Source organism: Lepeophtheirus salmonis, chromosome 2, assembly GCF_016086655.4.
Source record: "Lepeophtheirus salmonis chromosome 2, UVic_Lsal_1.4, whole genome shotgun sequence".
NCBI classification, from domain to species: domain Eukaryota; kingdom Metazoa; phylum Arthropoda; class Copepoda; order Siphonostomatoida; family Caligidae; genus Lepeophtheirus; species Lepeophtheirus salmonis.
The window spans coordinates 21,149,256-21,169,455 of NC_052132.2; the positions used below are offsets into that span (position 1 = coordinate 21,149,256).

The following is a 20,200-nucleotide window of genomic DNA, read 5'->3' on the forward strand; positions in this document are numbered from 1 at the left end:
CTCATTAAAGAAATGTTATATATGTTAATTCTTGCTACAATTAGTATAAATATATATATTTATACATAAGTACAAGAAAAATGTTCTCAGATTGGGTATAGTTTCTTGAATCTGATCAAATTTCTTTTTGTAACACAAATTTATTTTTATTCATTTTATGGGTAATATTTGAACCTACTAATTTATATTCATTCAGAATAAAATGATAAAAAAATTCCTTTTGTTCTTTTGATTAAAAAACAAATCATCCGATTAACGAATTAATCTTGAGATATGATTAAATGCGAGCACTTAGAACACAAATAAATCATCTTCCATTGTTTATAAAGAGGAATTGCCCATCCATTTTGAGTCTAAGAGTGTACCCACTTTACAACATACGATACATTATGACAATAAATTGGATGCATATTTGCAAATCATCTCATCTAATAAATTGTACGATATAAAGTGTAATTTCGATTTCAAATCGTTACCTGAATCCTACGTTACATTCCATTGTAAGACTAAAGTGAAAAAAAAATTTAGAGTTTGAAAAAAAACTCTCTCTAGCGCAATGCCCATTGATATTAAATATATTGTGTTGACAAGTTATGACGTAAAGAAAAGTCCAATACATCTCTATTACATACGTCATAATATTAAATTAATAATACCGCATGTTGTATGGTTGCTACATATTTTAAAAGGGGAGTAAAAGACTGGAGGTAGATTGTTGGGAGTAGACGGCTCGGGGAGTGAAATATTAGAGGTTAAAGGGGGAGGTGTGCCTGCTAGTGATTAAAGTTACAGGGGTTAGGAGTTCTAAACCCTTTTGTATTAAAGAGGTAAAGCCGAGTCTTCCCTCACTTTCTTTTTTAAATTTCAACATCTGAGTTCAAATTTAATGCAATACTTTCACTATTTTTTTTTCCAAATAACTTTGATAGAAAGAGCCAAAACTAACTAGAATATTCAATAAATTGCTATAAAACCGAAGAAATATAGTAGGTTTGTGCCCCAGTCGTTCCTAAAGAAAGAATGTATATGGATTTGACACAAGATTCCTAGGTCAGATGGATTAAATGTAATACTACGATAATATCTAAGCAAGATACATCTCACGAAACCTCCTACAAACAAACTACTTCATCACGTAAACGAGGAAGAAATAAAATGATTTAGCACTTTTTTTTTAAAAACAGTTCTGGTGATAAACTTTAGTCATCAAATTAGTTACTTATTAGACAATAAGGATGATTTGGAAGGATCTTTTTCACAGAACATCCGAATATATGGATCTGAGTCAACTCATAGTTCCATTCAACTCCTATGTGTTTATGACCTTGGGATGTCCATCATGTTAAAGGATTTCATCTCTTTAGAAAAGGTTCTTGCGCCTTACTCGATGGATTCTATTTCATTTAATAGAAGTATCAGTCATTGTGCAGATGTCCTTTAACGTCCGAATCTGTTACCCCATCATCCATTGGTTCAAATACACATCCGTTTGACTATATCTTGTATGTAATTGTTGTATACTTCTATAATAACTGAGTATATGTTTAATCAAGAGGAGTAATACTGGAATGAAATGTACAGAGAGGAACAAAGAGACTTATCATCCTTTATCTGTATCTCTTCCATTGAAACTACTTCCAAAGTCTACTCTATTTCGTCTCTTAATATTCTTAGAAAACTGTTTCATTGATTTGAGTCCTTAAATGTCCTTAATTGATGTACATAAAAAAATTACTCATATCTATGACACTGAGTCCAAAAATATGTATAAGGCTGAATTATTTCTGTAATTCTAGACACTTTATCCTCGCTTCCAATTCCATTATTGCTTGCGTGTCACTTCTGTCATTGAAAAAAAGTAGAAAACGATCATGCTGCATGAATTTAAAACGGTCCTCTTTTCTAGATATCTTTATCAGCAAACCCGTACAACATATTCAGCTCTCCCATTACCTACAATCTACATATATGCATAAATAGTTTTTACGTTATAAATATGTTAATAAATTATCTGTGATCTTATAACTTCAGTAGAGTTATTTTGGTAAATATTAATTTCGTTTCACATATTTTAAAAGTTAGTGAGTTGGATGTCATTTTCTGAATACTCAATTAAATATAATTAAATCGTGAGGATTTACAATCTTCACATCAATAAATAAATTAAGGATCACACTAAATGCTGACGATGTAACAAAACTTTATATAAGAAAGATTATTTCAGTATTCATTGACACAAAATAACAGACGATGTTCTTTGACAATTGTGAAGCACATTAGTATGATATTAACAATTAAAATTATTTTATGATTTATCAATTGTAAATAATGGTGTATTGCAAATATGTATTTATTTAAATGCTTCATTGATTTAAGTTTATATTTCTATTTTTTCTTAATTGTTTAACCATATAATATATTTGATAATTTATCAATTTACTACGATTTACACTTATTCCAATTATATACTTCTAAATATCTAATATGTAGTAAAAACGTAAAATTTTTGTTGACTAGTCTCATTAGTCAAAGGTTAATTCATGAGTGTTTTTGTCTTGTTCCAGAATGCCGTAGTAGTTACAAGGTATCAAAGTCTAAAAATATTCAGTATAGTGCTTACTTTTCTTAGCGTCGTTTTATTATTCAATATTCTAATAAATTATAAAAAATTATATCTCCAACAAAAAATCCAAAGGAATATTTTTACTAATTATAATATTTTAAAACTTATATTTGCTAGAAATTCTTGACGTTGACTGTGATGAAGATCATCAATTTGATCGTTTTATATTAGGGTCAAATTTTCAAGTGTATGACTAAACAACTAGTGTCTGTAGTAAATTACAATATTCATAAAGATATAAAAATAACTTATATAAAAACGAAAGAACAAATAAGGATTCAAAAATTGAATAGTGCAGATTAAAAGGTTGATTTATTTCATTAGTAATATTGATAATGTTCTTCAACCTTTATAAAAAATTTGTTTGTCTAATTGTATTGTACAATATTATTATTAATATTGAATACATTCACTACAATCGACTCTTATTTACAATAATAAACGATATTATACATATCAATGAAGTGAAAACATAAGAATGCCCCATACCGTATCTCCTCTCACACTCTTTCTCTTCCTTTAAGGTAAGTATTCATTGAATACTGTAATGTTTACTTATGCTTAATTAGTGCATCTTCAACTGATCAATCAAAAAAAGTATATATACTCATGGTACAAAATAAAAAGTTTCATTGGAATATGAATTATATTCCTTAATAGACTTAATTTATCTTGATGTATCACCAGAGTCTCAGATATTAATGAATGAAATAATATATTTTTAGCCAATGATAAAAATGGTAATGGTGGAATGTTTCATGTCATTGAGTTAGAAATGTTCTATGAAATCAAGACATAATAAATGAATTTCCAGATGAAGGATGACTTTAGTCCTGAAGAAAGTTAATTTTGTTTTGAATCTTCATTTTATAATTTACTTAAATGACTTTGATTATCTGGATGCATCACCACAGATTATATTTTCAGATATTTATCAACTCGTCACGCGAATTTTCTTGGAGTTTAATTCGTTTTAGAGTGGTTTAAAGTTCATCTGCACATTTTTATTAAGTTAATAAGCGTTATCAGTGCACATCTTTCCTCTTTTGAACCAGCATTAGACCTCAGCCATCTTAATTCCACCAATATCTGTATCTTCAGTCTAAAGCTAGAACATTTTTCTTTTCTTTTCTTTTGCAGTACATTAGGAACGTTTCTTATAATAAGAAGCAGACTCTCTAATTGAGCGGAAATTTTTTTGTCATTTGTCATTCATCCTTTGACAATGGAGGAAGAAGATATTGAAACGTGTAATAATCATATACAAAAATATGCATAGCCAAATAAAATGGAAATTACCTCAACCTGAAATGGAAGACCTTCACATACAACAAGTAGGGTTCACATTCTATGACGTGAAAACAAGGTTCTAAAGAACCTCAAAGCAAAAATAACAAACTTGGAGTGAAAAAGCCTTACTCCATAAAAAATAATAATCAGAAAGTGCAACTCCCAGCACATGAAAAAACTGAAAATCTATGCCCCAGAAGTAAGAAACGAGAGAGGGAGGATCATTCTAACGAAACTCCTCCACCTAAAAGGCCTCAAAATTCAAAGTAAGAGTCTGTTGAACAACAAAAGATTCCACGATCGAAGCCTAACCGTAAATTTGCAGAAATTGCCAAGGAGGCCGCATAAATCTCCATTTTAGGGTAAGATGGTGATCACATCTTTCTTGTTGAGTGGAACAAGGTATAAAATACTGGATATAGACTATATAAGTCTCATATCCAACACAGAATCCTCCACAAAACTGTTACCTAACTATGAAGGCCTCCTCTACACCAACAAAAGAGCGGTGATCTACGTAAGGGATGCCGCTTCGGAACAATACTACCGAAAGGTTATCCTGAAGGATACAGCTCTCTTGCCAGTCTCGTGGAGAGGGGTGGAGAAAATGAAAGAGGAAAAAATGCCGAGAAAAGGCTTATCCGCTTTATCAGAAGGGTAAAGCATTGGCGATGAGATACTTGCTCAGATCATTGCATATCAATGTAACATCTTTCGAGTTAGGGGTAAGGTCCAATTGACCAAATCTGAAATTACACAGTTAGGAAAAGTCCTACACCTTGATGTGTATCAAGCAGTATTTGAAGATCTGCAAGCTATTGACTTCACCCTAAAAGTGGCTGGAGAAGACAGGCTAATTCAAGTAGCAGGTGTTAAAGACTCTGGAAAAAATTCAAATATTTATTCAAAAAGTCGTGGTGGCAAAAAACAATCAGAAATAGAAATTTTCCTCGATTTGGCTACCGAAAACCTATTACTTGATAAACCCACAAAAAAGAAACCAAAATGATTAGCCGCTCTTATATCAACACTCAATACTTAAGATGCTAAAAGATCTTTAACCAGTTTTGTGTAGTTGTGGGCCTTTACATTTCCTAAGAACTGCTGACACACTTTCAAAAATGATAGACATGCTGCACACTCTAAGATTGAGAATTTTTCTTCAAATTCTATATTCGTCATTAGTTTTCTTATCCGTGGTCCAACAAAAATACCTTCTTTTATTTTTCCATTGCTAATTTTGGGAAATTTTTCTGTCAAATATGCAAATCCTTCTCCCTTCATGTTCAAAGATTTTACAAAAAATTTAATTAAACCCAATTTAATATGAAGTGGACGAAGAAATATTTTTTTTGATCAACAATGTAATCTTTTATTACATTTTTCTTCCGTGGAGTTAAAACTCTTTTAGACCACTTTTTCTTGTTATAATGGTTATTCACAAAAATAAAAAAAGAATATTTAGTATAGCCGAGTTGCATACCAAGAAAAAGTGCTATAACTTTTAAGTCTCCACAGATTCACCATTCATTTTCAATGGAATTTATTTTTTCTAAAATTAGCCTCATTCTTTCATGGGCTTCTTTCATGCCCACTGCATGTAAAAGAGAAACAAATGGAAGTATATTGCCGTTGTGCAGTAGTCCAGTTTTGAGAATTGTCTTGGATGAGTCAATAAATAAATGCCACCTATTTATTTTATAATCAAGGCGAAGCTCCTTCATTACAGAATTTATGTCATTACAATAAGAAATGCCCTCTTTAAGTTAATTTTTTTTTAAGTCTATTAACTTTACAACAATGGGCTTGTACTTTCCAAAGTTAAAAACTATGTATCGATGATCTGACATTGATGGTTGCAGATCTAGATGCTATCTTATAATCTCTAACTTTTTTAAAACATGTTGATTCATAATTGTAATGTCAATGGTTGAACTGGCACGTTGAGTAACAAAAGTAGGTTCATTTTCTTCATTTAATACTATAAGATTATGTTCATCAATTATGTTTTCAAGAATTTCTCCTCTAGTGATTTACTGCTTCAATGACGATTATGAGCATTAGAATTCGTGGGCATAAGAAAAGGTTTTTGTAGGTGTTGACAATGTTCAATGAGACGTAATAGTGTTTCCTTCTCAACTAATAACAATTGATCAAAATATGCTGCACAAATATACGTAATAGACTCGTCTTTTTTTAAGCATACTGTGCAAACATATTTGCAGAGAATTTTGGAACAAACCATACATGCAAATGATCAGCAGTTCGAACGCATGCTCTTGGTTTTGCCCCATGTTTGCAATGGATAGTATACCCACTTAGAGTGATGCTTTTTATTGAACCGTTACAGAGGTATGGCTTTGTTATTAAGGCTATTTGAGAATTTTTTAGTTTTAATTCTGAGTTAGCTGTTTTACAGTATGTTGATATTAGAGCGGCTAATCATTTTGGTTTCTTTTTTGTGGGTTTATCAAGTAATAGGTTTTCGGTAGCCAAATCGAGGAAAATTTCTATTTTTGATTGTTTTTTGCCACCACGACTTTTTGAATAAATATTTTAATTTTTTCCAGAGTCTTTAACACCTGTTACTTGAATTAGCTTGTCTTCTCCAGCCACTTTTAGGATGAAGTCAATAGCTTGCAGATCTTCAAATACTGCTTGATACACATCAAGGTGTAGGACTTTTCCTAACTGAGTAATTTCACATTTGGTCAATTGGACCTTACCCCTAACTCGAAAGATGTTACATTGATATGCAATGATCTGAGCAAGTATCTCATCGCCAATGTTTTACCCCTCCGATAAAGCCGATCAGCCCAATATATTCATCCTGAAGCTATGAACCTTTGAATAAAAAGCAACTATTTTCAACTTCAAAAAATCATAACTCAAGTTATAAGCATGATAGATATATTTTAAAAATAATTTTAGATTTTTTCAAAATTAGGCTTTAAAATATACTTACTTAATTTATCTCTATCTTCAACACCAAGCACTTACAAAAGCTTTAAAACTTAAAAATAGAAAAAAAAGACAAAAAATGTATGGCTTTTTTATGAGGGCCACGAGGCTAGCAGAGAAAAAATAAGACCATATTTGGAATTAGGAGTAAAATTCAATTAAACTGAGTATATACTGTTTTTGTACCATTTTTGCTGTTGGAACGTGTATTTAATGTTTTTTCTATAGCACTAACATATTATATTGTAGCAACTCCAAAGATTATTTTAAAATAAAGATTATTTTTTTTGTAATGTCTTATATTCATGAAAGTATTTTTATTATTTTTATTTTTATTAATTACGTATGAAAAATGGATAGAATAATTAAAAAAATAATACAAAAATTAAATGACATAATTATTATAAGAGTTCAATTATGTATCATGTAATTTAATACGTTTTATTTTGGGAGTTTCTTTTTTTATCTTGCATTACAAAATAGAAAGTAACGTAGTCTTTTGAAAAATATATTTTTTTCCATATAAATGGATCAAATAGAATAAATTTAGAAAAACCAGTATTTGAATATATTTCATATTAAGAGCATATTTATATTTTTTGTAAATATTATATAATGTATTTTAAAGAAACTTGGAAGTATTTTTTATTTATTTGGGATACAGACTATTCTTATTTATTAACAAAGGATTAAACAAGAATAACCCAATAATAATAATCCGATTACGTGAAATCAATACTTTCATAAAAATAACAACCGTAGATGTTCACTTTTTTTTTTCAAAAACCTAATATTTATTCATAAATTATAACAGGTCTAATTAAAATAGATCTTTTTAAAAATGCGTGAGATTGGTAGTGCTGTGGGCATCTCTATTTGGTACCCTATTTCCATTAATTTTTTGACCACAACTTCTATTGCATTGTCGTGATGGAAACTAAACCTTTTTTTGCGAGCTGGGACAATCGTGTGTGTTTTTCTTGCAGCTCGATTTTCAAACAGTCCAATAACTATGACGAATATGCACCTTTAATAGGTTCACCTTTTTCCAAATACCCAATGAAAATTATTCCTTCCGAATCTAAAAGACAGTCGTTATAATCTTTCCGGCCGATTCTTCGATTCAAACGATTTCTAAACAGAAAGAAATATACCCATTTATCTGAAAGTTGATATGTCTTCTTCAACTAGATGCTAATAACTAAACATAACCTCGATACGCGTTATTAGTGCCATCTATTGGACTCTACAAGGAATTTTCAAATGACCCTCATATGGTGTATTTTCTCTTTCCTGGTGCCCATCTTTGATATGTGCTCAAAATAATAACAAAAATGTCTAAAAACTGTTATAATATAAAATTTAATCTTTTTAACGCCATCCAGTTTAAGTCGTTTGCACTTATGGAATACGAGATACAACTTACCATAAACATCTATTAGAAAAACTTTTTTTTACTACACCTATTATTCAATAAATAACATAACTATAAAATAAAGTTATTAAATAAATAACTTAATTAAACAAATGAAAAATAAAGGTGCTTAAACTCCTTCTGATATATAGGTTATTTTGTTCTTTTAAGGCATAACTCCTTCTCAATGAGATGTTTATTAATCATATGTCATTATATTAAAGTAAAATAATTGATCGTTCACTTATCTTGAAGGTATTAATGTTTTTACTCAACATTAATTAAATAACAAATTAAGACCCAATAAATTGAAGTAATATAAGTCAATGTGTATTTAACATCTATCAATGTATAAAGCTAATACATTATTAATGAATAAATATTTACTAAAAATAGATGAGAGTGAGACTAATTTGTTTCATAGTTATATACAGGGTAGGGCAACAAAACGTGGACTGTTAAATAATGTATATTTTTTCATTACTATGAAAATGTTTTCTGATTATTTTTTGATATTTTATATCCACCGTCCTTTCTACATAAACAAACTATACTAATTATTTAGTCATTTCCTCATCCCGAGTGAGCAACAAGCTAAAAGGCAGCGTATCTAAGATCTCCCAGATGCTAGAGTTGATGTGATGAAGATTACAGACATTGTTAAGTGTTCTAGGAGTCTAGATTTTCAGTTGGCCATGATGAAAAAAACGGATAAGGCCTCTCCAGGATGCCAGAAAGTAGAGAGTATAATTTAAAGAGGGGTACAAAGTTCTTATTAAGTTTGAAGAATAATATAAAGGAGGATCCCACAAAGTCGATGAATCGCCTCGCCAACGACTTCTCTGTGGCTCCTAGAACCATCAGGAGGCTATAAAGCAAACATGGAATTAGTTTTTTTCACAAGTACCCCACGCCACCTTCTGGCAGAGGGCATGAAAACCAGGAAGCTCGAGAGGTGCAAGAAAATCCTCACATGGATCAAGGCAAATGAGTCATTTGTGAAAATTTTCTCGGACAAGAAGTTGATCAATTCTACAACCACCGGAAAGACTGCTGGCTTGCATAAACAAACGAAAAGGTCCAAGGGATTTACTACACCAAATATCTGGCCCAAACAATGGTCCTCGCCGTGGTGTCCTCTTATGGAAAGAAGATGCCTCCGTTCTTTTTCAAGGCTGGAGAGATAATTGGCCAGTGGGCTTACAAAAGGTGCATCTTGCCATAGCTGAAGACCAACTACCGGGAGGGTAACTATGTGTGGACTCCGGACGGCTCCCTCTCCCACACTTCAACCAAGTGCCAAAAGTTATACACAGATAACATGGCTCGTTTTTAGTCCAAAGAGATATGACCCCCTTCCTCACCAGATTTGAACCCACAATACTTTTCTATGTGGGGCACTTTGGAGGGAAACCAAGAGAACCTCACACCTAAATGTGGGCTCACTGAAGTCATACCATGTGGCTGGATGGGACAACTTGTCAGATGAGTTTGCCATCAACTCCTGCATTGATAATGAAGGTGGTCATATTGAGTGAAAAAAGTTTTTCAAAAACTTAGTCTACATGTTTTGTTAACAACATTTTTTTGCCCATTATTGAAAATATTAAATTATTGATGTATTTCTAAATCCATCTTTCGAGTGCATGTTTTGCTGCCCTACCTTGTATATCTAATATATCCTTGACTTTCATAAATATGTAATTACTAAATAATGTTGTTGTTGATAATAGTGAATGTGTTTTTCATCTAAGCTAATTTCTAACGTAAATACTTACACTATGTCTATTATTGAAAGATTATTTACACATGAAATTTGGATAGATAAATATTAATTGTTTTTTTTTTCAATATTACGAACTAAAAAAACTAGTAAAAATTTTATAAAATCTTGTTTATTCTGAATTCATTATTATATTATAATAAAAATCAATAATTCAACATTTTGGGAGGTTCAATGACTTATTCAGCCACTAACTTTGTTTGCTTCTACTTTTTTAATTTTCTATCTGAAACTCAATTAATTTTTGTCATTAAAAGCAGTTGCAACATTAGACGAGTGGTATTTAAAATATTCAAACGAATAAAAGCGTCGTTTGATATATCAAATAATTATAATTAACACGTATTATTCCCTGGTGATTCTATTAAAAATGAACAGTTAAGATAAAATGCAGTTATTTCAAAGTCTATTTGTGATAGAATAATGATTTTTAGGGTGGTTAAAGTACACATTTAGACAAATATTATTAATTAATTTTTTTATAAAAACAAAAGTATTGTGTTCACTTAACTCTCCATTAACAAAGTGGGGTTTTTATTTGTCTGGGGTATATTAAAATCCCAAATACATAAAAATGCTTGTTTTTCCATTGAATCTACATTATATCGCCAATGGTATGCTGCTAAAACATTAAACATCAGTCAATGCAATTCTTTATTCATCCGATAATGCTTTGTTTAGGATTTATTCGTATATTTAGATATTTTAATTATGGTTTACTGAATTTAATCAACTGTTTTCGTTCATTTTGATTCATTTGATTTTTTTTCCAATATGAGAACTAAGGCGAACAAAAAAAAAAATGATACAAATTTTAAATGACGTAATTATTAACTCAAATGAAAATAAACATGAAATTAATAATTAATTAATGATAAATTGCTTGCTTTCTCTAATAAGCATAATATATAGAAATAATAATATTTTATTTTATGAAATCGAAGGAATATAGATTAATCAACTTATTAGTTACATTTCTTGAATTTGTTCACACAGGTGGAATTAAGTAAAAAAACTAGTTAAATCCTTTTAGTCCAGAAGGAATATGAGCAATACTTTTTCTCCCATTGATAAATGATGATACTGAAATGTACGAAATGACAAAAAAAGTTTATGTACATTCGTATTTGAAAAGAATAGCATCAAATTTTTTCTTGACCACATCTCTAGTGGAAATGTTTTAGCCAAAGCCAAACCATTAGTATAAATTTATAAGTGAATTGTTCCTAAATGTTTGATTTGAGAATGGAGTATTTTAAAAAATAGTTTGTCTCTATTGGATTGTCTCAGTTACAAATATTTTGTTTATACAATAAAATTAGAAGATACATTTAGCAAATATAAATCTTTGATAAAAATTCCATTTTCTATAGAGTTGTATTTATTCATTACTCTAATTGTGTCTAAATTGAATACAAACCATCTGGAGGTATCATCTTTTTATTCATAAAACAAAGTTTCACGCTTAACTATTTATAAAAGCATCAATCCTTGCTTCCTTGAATCTAAAAGAATTTTCCATTTAAGAGCATCTGTAACATCTGTTGTTTTTTTTTCAAAAAATCTTTCTAATTTTCTTTAAAAAGTAATATTAATTCAACTTAAGATCCATCTAGTGTAAAAAATAATTTATTTATGTATGTATGAAAAGAACAAGGGAATATAATATACAAGAGCACTGTATACAATGAAGGAAGTCTTGCAGGCGTTTAGCTCAACTTATATTAAAAAAAGGAAAAAAACTGGAAGTACTTTAATGGAAATTTAAGTTTTGCAACCAGCTAAAGTGCTACGTAGCTCCTCAAGACCTTTTTTTTAAATCCAGGAATGGACGTAGCTCATGGACTTTAATGTGCTGGGGATAAATTATTCTTTTGAACTCAATGTACGTAGGTTCCCACTCCGATCATTGCGATAGAAAAAATATACTTAATTGTCTTGCGATTGTTCGTATTATTATTTATGTATTCATAGTACTTAGTATGTATTACAAACGAGTAAATGAATACAGACCCATTCTTATATATACTACCGAAGAAGCAACACGTATTTTATTATATAATCTTTAAAGATTATTTAATACTTATATATTTTGTAATTATAAGTATCAACCATTTATGTATATGGACTTCACACAAGATTCCTAGGTTAGATGGAGTAAATGTAATACCGTACTAATTTTTGCTTATTTTTTATCAGGCAACTCCATATAACCAATTAATGGAACATTTAAAAAAAGAAAATCTCAATCTGTTATTATTATTTTTTTATTCTTGAGAAGAGAATGTCTAAGTATTGAGTTAGTAGCTAGGGGTGAGTGTGCTCATGAAAAACGGACGGTAACACCAAAGATTTGTTATTTTCTATATTATTAGATAAAAATGTGTATGTTCGTCGACACCTAATATCTCTGGGGAATTCCGTGTACTACCGCTAGTAGTTGATATTTAAAAAAATGAGCTAATTAAAAAAAACTTCAAACTCAGTGTGGGGATTTTAAATCAGAAAAATTTAAGGATAGTGTATATTATGGTTTATTTTCTAAAGCTCATCAGTAATTCTAAAAAAAAAAATCCTCTTACATGACGGGGTCTATAGTGAATTCAATAATTCAAATCAAGCACCCCAAGCTTCAACCACAGCCTCCAACTTAGGCACTGAATCCTGCAGGAGCATGGATGAGGAACTCCTAGTCAGTAATGGGCAGTGTCTAGAGAATAAAAGCTGCAAGGAGTGAACAATTTGCACAAGGATGCATTAAACGTCTCATAATTGATAATTTTTTCTAGGATTTTGTTATTATCTCAAATGTGAGAATTGGTCTCATAAATGTTTGTGCAAAAAATGTGTCAAAATTAGAGGTGGTCTTTTAGGACCACTTATTTTTATACGTTTTCGCTATCATTTATTATTTTGTTCGTTCTTATATAAAAGATAGCTTGGACCATATGCAGGTCTGTTTTATTTGACATTACCTTAAGGCCTCTACAATCAAAGCAACTGCAAGGTACTTGGATAAATGGGGAAAAAGTTTGTGAGTGTTTTTTATGAAGACAATACTCCTATTCGATCAGTATATATAAACAAATATCAGATACTTGAGTACATAAGATGCTTACATACAAATTTAAAAAAATTAACATACGACAACTTTACTTTAAAAAAGGTACACCTGGGCATGCAAGAAAAATAAAACAATTTAGAAATTATCGAAAGTTTAAATGATGTGTATAACAAGGATATAAACAGTATGATAAACATACTTTAAAGACGGATTAACACTTTTAAAATATCCAATTTAAAACTAATGGACAGAATTAAGGTTGTGAATCAGATAATAATTACGTAAATTGTTTTAAAGTGACAAAATAAACCTGACTATAGGACACAAATTTATAAAAATATTCAAAGACGAATATTCAACGGCCATAAAAAACATAATAAGAGACAGAATACGGGAAATGTAAAGAAGGCTAGGAGCAATAAATAGTATACTATGAAGTGCATGCTTACTGAAAAGAAAAGAAAAATACAAAAGGGATCTTTTGGCAAGGATTATTGTGGGATAAAGAATAAAAGGTTCCTGGTACGGAAATCACTTTAAAACAAAATTAATAATCCTAGAGTCTAGTCAAAAATTTAGATCTAGAGTCGAAAGATGAGAGAAATGTCCAATGTAACAGTAGAGTTCCAAAAGTTGACAATTGCGGCTGTAAGGAAGATGAAATCGAAAAAACATTGCTAAAGGAGCTCCAAAAAAGGACCAAATTTGTGCATGATATACAGAAATAATATCGTTAGATTCAATGACAAACACGGGGATTATCCCAAATCCTTTCTAAGACCTGATTGAAAGAAAAAAAATATTTTCATAAATTTAGTAACATTTTATAAATACGATAATATTCGTATATTATATACTAGATGCAATGGTGATACAGAAATAACATTATTAAAGTGGTAAACTATGATTTGAGTTTTATCAAACATGTCCAAACTTCCAATGTCAAATATCTTAAGTTCAAGGCTAGCCTTTCAGCTAGTGTCATACGACTACTTATATATTCAATATTATAATATTGAATCCTACACATTGAATTAATATACCAATGAGATAAGAGAGTCAAACCATCCACAATGCTTTATTTCCCTAAAAATGCAGCCAAAACTATAAAAATTGATATATATATATATTTATTTTTATAATTCCAGTTATTATTTAAGTTAGATATAACTTATTTATCAAAAATATATGAACTTCAACTGATTTCATATAAATTTTTCTTTATATATATAAAAAAAATTGAAAAATAATTTATTGCTTGCTAAAAGGCAAATAAACGAAATCTAATCTATCTCATCAGATTCATGGTTTACTTTATCACTATAAATATTGATCTAGTACCTGCCAATCACTTTTGAATTATATTTTCGAAGATGAGAGATTAAGGGGTCACTGCATATAAGAAAATGGCAAATCTGATCTGTAAGGATATTAATTCTTGATGATTTGCCTTCAGCGATTATGTCTGGCATTTATAATTTCTTAATTTAATGCTTCTCCAGAATAAAGACCAATTGGATAAACAGATGACTCAATTACTTGTTTTTCATGCATAAATACTTTATTTATAGAGGGAGGCATAATAAATATTGTAATATTGCTTGATTGACTAGAGGGAAACATGCTCATTGTAGGGGGTATCGCCCAAAATAAAAATTGAGAAAGGAAAGATTTAATTATGAGGAAAGTTGTGTCAACATGTGTCTTGGCAATAGAAAGGAAGATAGATACATATATTTTTGGGGCACCTACTTTTTATATCAACAGTGCGCGCACAAGCCTTTATTGCTTCTTGAACCCTTGGGAAATCCCTTGATAACTTTTGTAATTGATAGTACACATATTTTTTATCAATGTAATTTTTTTAAATGACGCATAACAAAAAAAAAACATCATATGAAAACCTTTGAGCCCCATATATTTATCTACGTTTATTTTTATTGTCAAGACGCAAATTTTGCCACGGGTAAATCCTTGCTATCTTAATTTTTGTTTTAGATGATACCCTCTCAATTGTTCAATCTTGCATTACACTATCAAGCAAAATCGTTATTGTGGCAAAGTGCGCTAAATTTTATGGATTTGGAGTTTTGAGTTAATACTTGAAAGACTTTACAAAAGACATTGAACTCTACTTAGATCTTGTAAATAACAATCTTCATTGTATTTGGCAAACTTTCCTCCACAATAAGAAACAGAAAAAAGACCTGTGTTAGACAAAGTTTAATTCATTACTAGAGATGGGGTTTTTGAAAGAACTCGAGTAAAAAGGTGGGAGCAAGACATATTGAATTACTTAATGAAGATCATTGTTAATATGATGCTACCTGTTAAATGATTTGGAGGGGGGAGGGAAGAAAATGAATTACTGCTATAAAGAGAGAACTTTTACCATATAAAATAGCAATAGTACAGGAAAAGTATCAAAATTATAATTAAATTTATATATACTTACTTTATTATGCATTTTCAAACCATTTTATAATACAGATCCCTTCTTTATTCATTAATATAATCCCTTTAGCTAAAATTTACATTCTGCTTTTGTATTAGATTACAATTTATAAATCCTTGTCTTTTATTAGTGTTCTGAACATTAATTTGTTGAACTCGAATGATATCTTAGGATGTGACTGTCTGAATTATTATGGATACCGGTGTATGATCATTTCGTAAGTATTAGTTTCGTGGAGCCTCATTTCAACAAATTTTTCAATAAATTAGCATTGTACAGGGTATACATTTATTGTATCTCGCAACCTTCCTAAGAAAAAACAAACAAACAGAAATAAGTCTAAGATCAGTTCGTAGTTAGATACTATAGAATGAACTATTATTAACGGTTGGCAATGGCGAAAAAGTTTAAAAAAAGCTCATTTAAAATCAACCTATGAACGTTTAGAACACAAATAAAGGTAAAAAAAGTAGAAAAGTAGAAGTCTGACAACAAAATACAGAGTACGTTTTTGAGTTAATAAGGCTATGTAGTGTGTATAATCAAATCTATGAATTTTTTGTCATATATAAAACCAAACTTTTAAATAATTACCTTTCATTGTATTATTACTAACAAATTCTTCTTTGTTGATGATGTATTATCAATATTTTTGGCATAGGATGACCCCTAAATCTAAAATCTTACGTCATCATTATCAGGTGCACCTTTCAAGATCACACATGAGCATACTACATAAATCATATTACAAAGTATTATGCCTTATTGATCAATGAGGATTAAGTTTTACAGATGAGAGAGTCATATCTGTATTCAAGTGCGAGTCCATATGTCTACGAGTTTGGGTAAATAAAAAAAATGGTTCATGTCTTTAAATGAATACAACACCTCTGGAGACGAACGAAAGAAATGCATTAAGGGAATGGATAAGTATCACGGAGTTAAATATCTCCAAAAACTCAAAGAATATTTAAGACGCAAAGTTTGATAGCACGGTTTCATTATATGTAGATGGAAGGTTTGGTGATATATAATTGAATAACAAAAACATCAATCTTATCTATTTATGAATAGGATTTTTTTAATTTCACAAAAAAGAAAAGTTGCATTTTATGCTCCTATGAATTAATATTTTAGTTTAACATTACTTTCGAAGACAGCAAAGAACTTTATTAATGACAAAAAACTACAACAATGCAGACAGACAGATCACAAATATGATAAAAATGACAATAAAACTTTTCAGGGAATTACAATATAATTATTATATATTTGAAGAAGAAGAAAAAATTATACTGGATAACATAAAACAAAATAATTTGGCTATCGAGATCAATTTTTAAATGTCTTCCTCTGGACTCTTCAAAGTCTTGTTGTGAGAACGATTACCAAAGTATCAAAATCGAACTTTGTTTTATCTTTTTTAGAAAAGAAAATGTCGATTTGGAATTATGAGGTTGAAATTGACCTTTTTCGGGCTTTTGTGCTGTTAATAATATAATATAGCAAAATGAAACCCTTGTTGAACAAAAGAGAGAAATTACAAATCGTTGAGCACTTACAAGAATAATTAAAAAAAATATGCATAAAAAGTACAAATTTTGACATTTAAATAAATGAAAAATGCATAAAAATAGTTTTTAAGTAAATATTTTCAGATTTCTAAAATATTTTTACAATTTTTTTATCTTTTTCTGAATTTAAGAAAATGCCTTGAAAGTATAAAAAAATGACAAAAAATAAACTTTTTCTTTAAATTCTAATAAATTCTTTATTTTTGCTGACTGTGAAAAAATAATAGTTTGTCGTAAAGTGAAAACATATTATTTTATATTAAAAAAAAGAACACCATACAAAAATGATATTTTAAAAATTATAGTACATTTGTTACTTGAAAAAATATTTTTGTATATTAATTAAGGTATAAAAAGATAGCTAAGACCGTCAAATTTAAAAAAAAAGATTCAACCAATAAAAAAAAGATCAAAGGTGGAAAGACTGATTAAAAAACTAGTCCTAAAAACGATTGAATATTACTTCTACAAATAATTTCCTAATTAGTGTACAATTCAACTGTCCTAATTTTATAAGGATCTAACTTGCTAGTTTTATGAAACCAATCAAAAACTAATTATTAATACTTTTTATAGGTTTAAGCTTTTGAGTAGGAAAAAAATGAGTAAAAAAGTTATTGCATTTTGTGCAAAATTTTATGTTATAAAGAGTAAGGATTAAACTTAACAACAATGAGGACTTATCACACTCATGATAACAAATTGTACCACAATGGAATTTAAAAAATCCGGAAAATTATATTGATATTTAAAACAGATGGTAAAATTTCTGAAAATCCAAAAAATATATTGGATGAAATTGATTGTTTGGATATTGAATAAATACATTACATGGTAAAATAACAATGTAGACTTTTGCTATGACTATGTTAGTGAAATGCATAGCTCCTTCAGTGTCTCTGCAGAAAACAACAATATCATTCTATGTTGAAGAAATAAAAACAGCTATTGTCAACAACACTAAATTAACAACGTTAAATAAAGCACCTGGCCCCTCTTGATTTACTTTTGAATTTTATAAAAAATATCGAAGCAAATTGGTTCCCATTCCTCTTTCTTTTTATGAAACGATTATGTCAACTGAATATTTTCTTAGTTTTGCATCTGAAGGAAATATTAATTTAATTTCAAAACCCAATAAAGATCCTAGATATTTAGATAAACCACGTCGTTTAACAATGCAATATATAAAATTTTATCCTAGGTTCTTGATAATAGGTTTAGTATACTTTTGAAGAAAAAAAATTGTACTCTGCTCAGTATGGTTTCGTTTAAGGCAAAATAATGGACAATAAAAACCATATTAGAATATAATAAGAATGTATCACTAATGGCAATTCATTTCACTAAAGCTATTGATACCCTATCTCACAAATATATAATCCAGAGCCATTACAGAAAGGTTTTTGGACACTATATTATTCAAATCTTGGTGTTATCCTATCTAGAACTCGAACGTGGTTTCAATATGGAACTCAAAAATGATTCTTTTATTTTAGAGCACTCACTTAATTAGATTTAAAAAAAAAAAATGATGCAAATTCTTTGATCTATGTTTTTCAATAGCCAAAAATTGCCGAATACCCGGAATACTTCAAACTTTTATGCCTCTCACATACAAAGTAATTATATTTTTTAACTGAAATATTATATATATGTTCGTGCCGAGTGTAGTAACATAAGAAAATTGAGCATACCAAATGTACCTTGCCTGCAAAATTTGGAAAAGTTATCTTACTTTTTGAACGCACCTCGTTTATAAATGTCAAATAATGGCAAAATATATATATATATATATATATATGGTACGCATTCTCGAACGTTCCAAATTGTCAAACACTTAACGGTTAAGTTGCAACAATTTTTTAGTACTTCAACCTAAAATATCAAATATGTAATTTTGACACATTGCTGAATATTATCAATAAATTTCAAATCGATTGATAATATATTTTTCGAGAATCAAAAGTTTAAAGTCCGAGATTTTAATAATTTGCAGTTAAAATTCAACACTTATATATTTTATTTATTTGCTGCATTTTGTCATATTTTTTGCAAAATGATAATTGTCTGATAATATGAACCAAATAATTGACAAATTCACATTATTGGACAGTGTTTCTAGTTATTAGTTAGTGAATGAAGCCTTTCTAAGCAAAGATGATAGCTTGGATTTTGTAGAAGGTAATGCAAATAAGTCTAGAGGAGAGAGTGCTGTATTAATTAATAATTATTATTGATAAATGAAACCAAAGAATGTAAAAGGCTAGAACATCAACTAAATGATAAATCTTGATTGTTAAGGTAAATGAAAGATTTATAGTTGGAGTCAATTCTTCTTCATAATGGCTCATCATATTATCAGAATAACATAAATTTTGATTTGGAAGAGTCTCAATGAAATATAGGCTCGTATTGGAAACGAGGATTTAACTTGCTGGAGTTGACAATAAGATGCAAACAAGACCAGATAATTATACAACATGTTTGAAGAGTTGATAATTTCCCAAGGTTCCATGAGTTGAAGTTAAGCGACTCGGACTCATAGACTTCATACGATAGTTAGCTAGAGTTAGAATAAAAGCCAAGTAGAGATTTAACCGTGAATCGGATATTGGATGTATCCATGGAATAGATGGCATCATATCGCAGAACTGGGTCCATTATATTCCTTTCCGAAACGGAATTGAAAACACGGATAGGATCCTTTATAAATCATACTAATACAACTAAAGAAGGACGATTCTTACTTTTCTAATTTATGTACCGTGTGTCTGTTTCTCTCTCTATTCATTCTCGTAAGATAATATGAGATCCTTCATCCCAAGGATTGCCAAATAATTAGGGGTTCCCATGTGTACAAGAGTAGGTAGGTTGTACTTTGAATTTTATCCATCAAAGAGGAAAATATTAAAACCAGTATTGACAGTCGTAATTCTATTTTTCTCCTATATTTTTGCTATTTCATGGTGTCCAAAATCAAACAACATGATTTGAACAACGTCCGAAGTTAAAAATTTTAATTTGAAACTGTCT

The 20,200-nt window shown here is 29.5% G+C and overlaps 1 protein-coding gene across 1 annotated transcript in view; it reads left to right on the plus strand.

Annotated features, from left to right (window-relative positions):
- Positions 1 to 20,200, plus strand: part of LOC121113868 (uncharacterized) — a 100,796-nt gene that overhangs the window by 21,559 nt on the left and 59,037 nt on the right. The gene's annotated exons all lie outside the window — the stretch shown is intronic.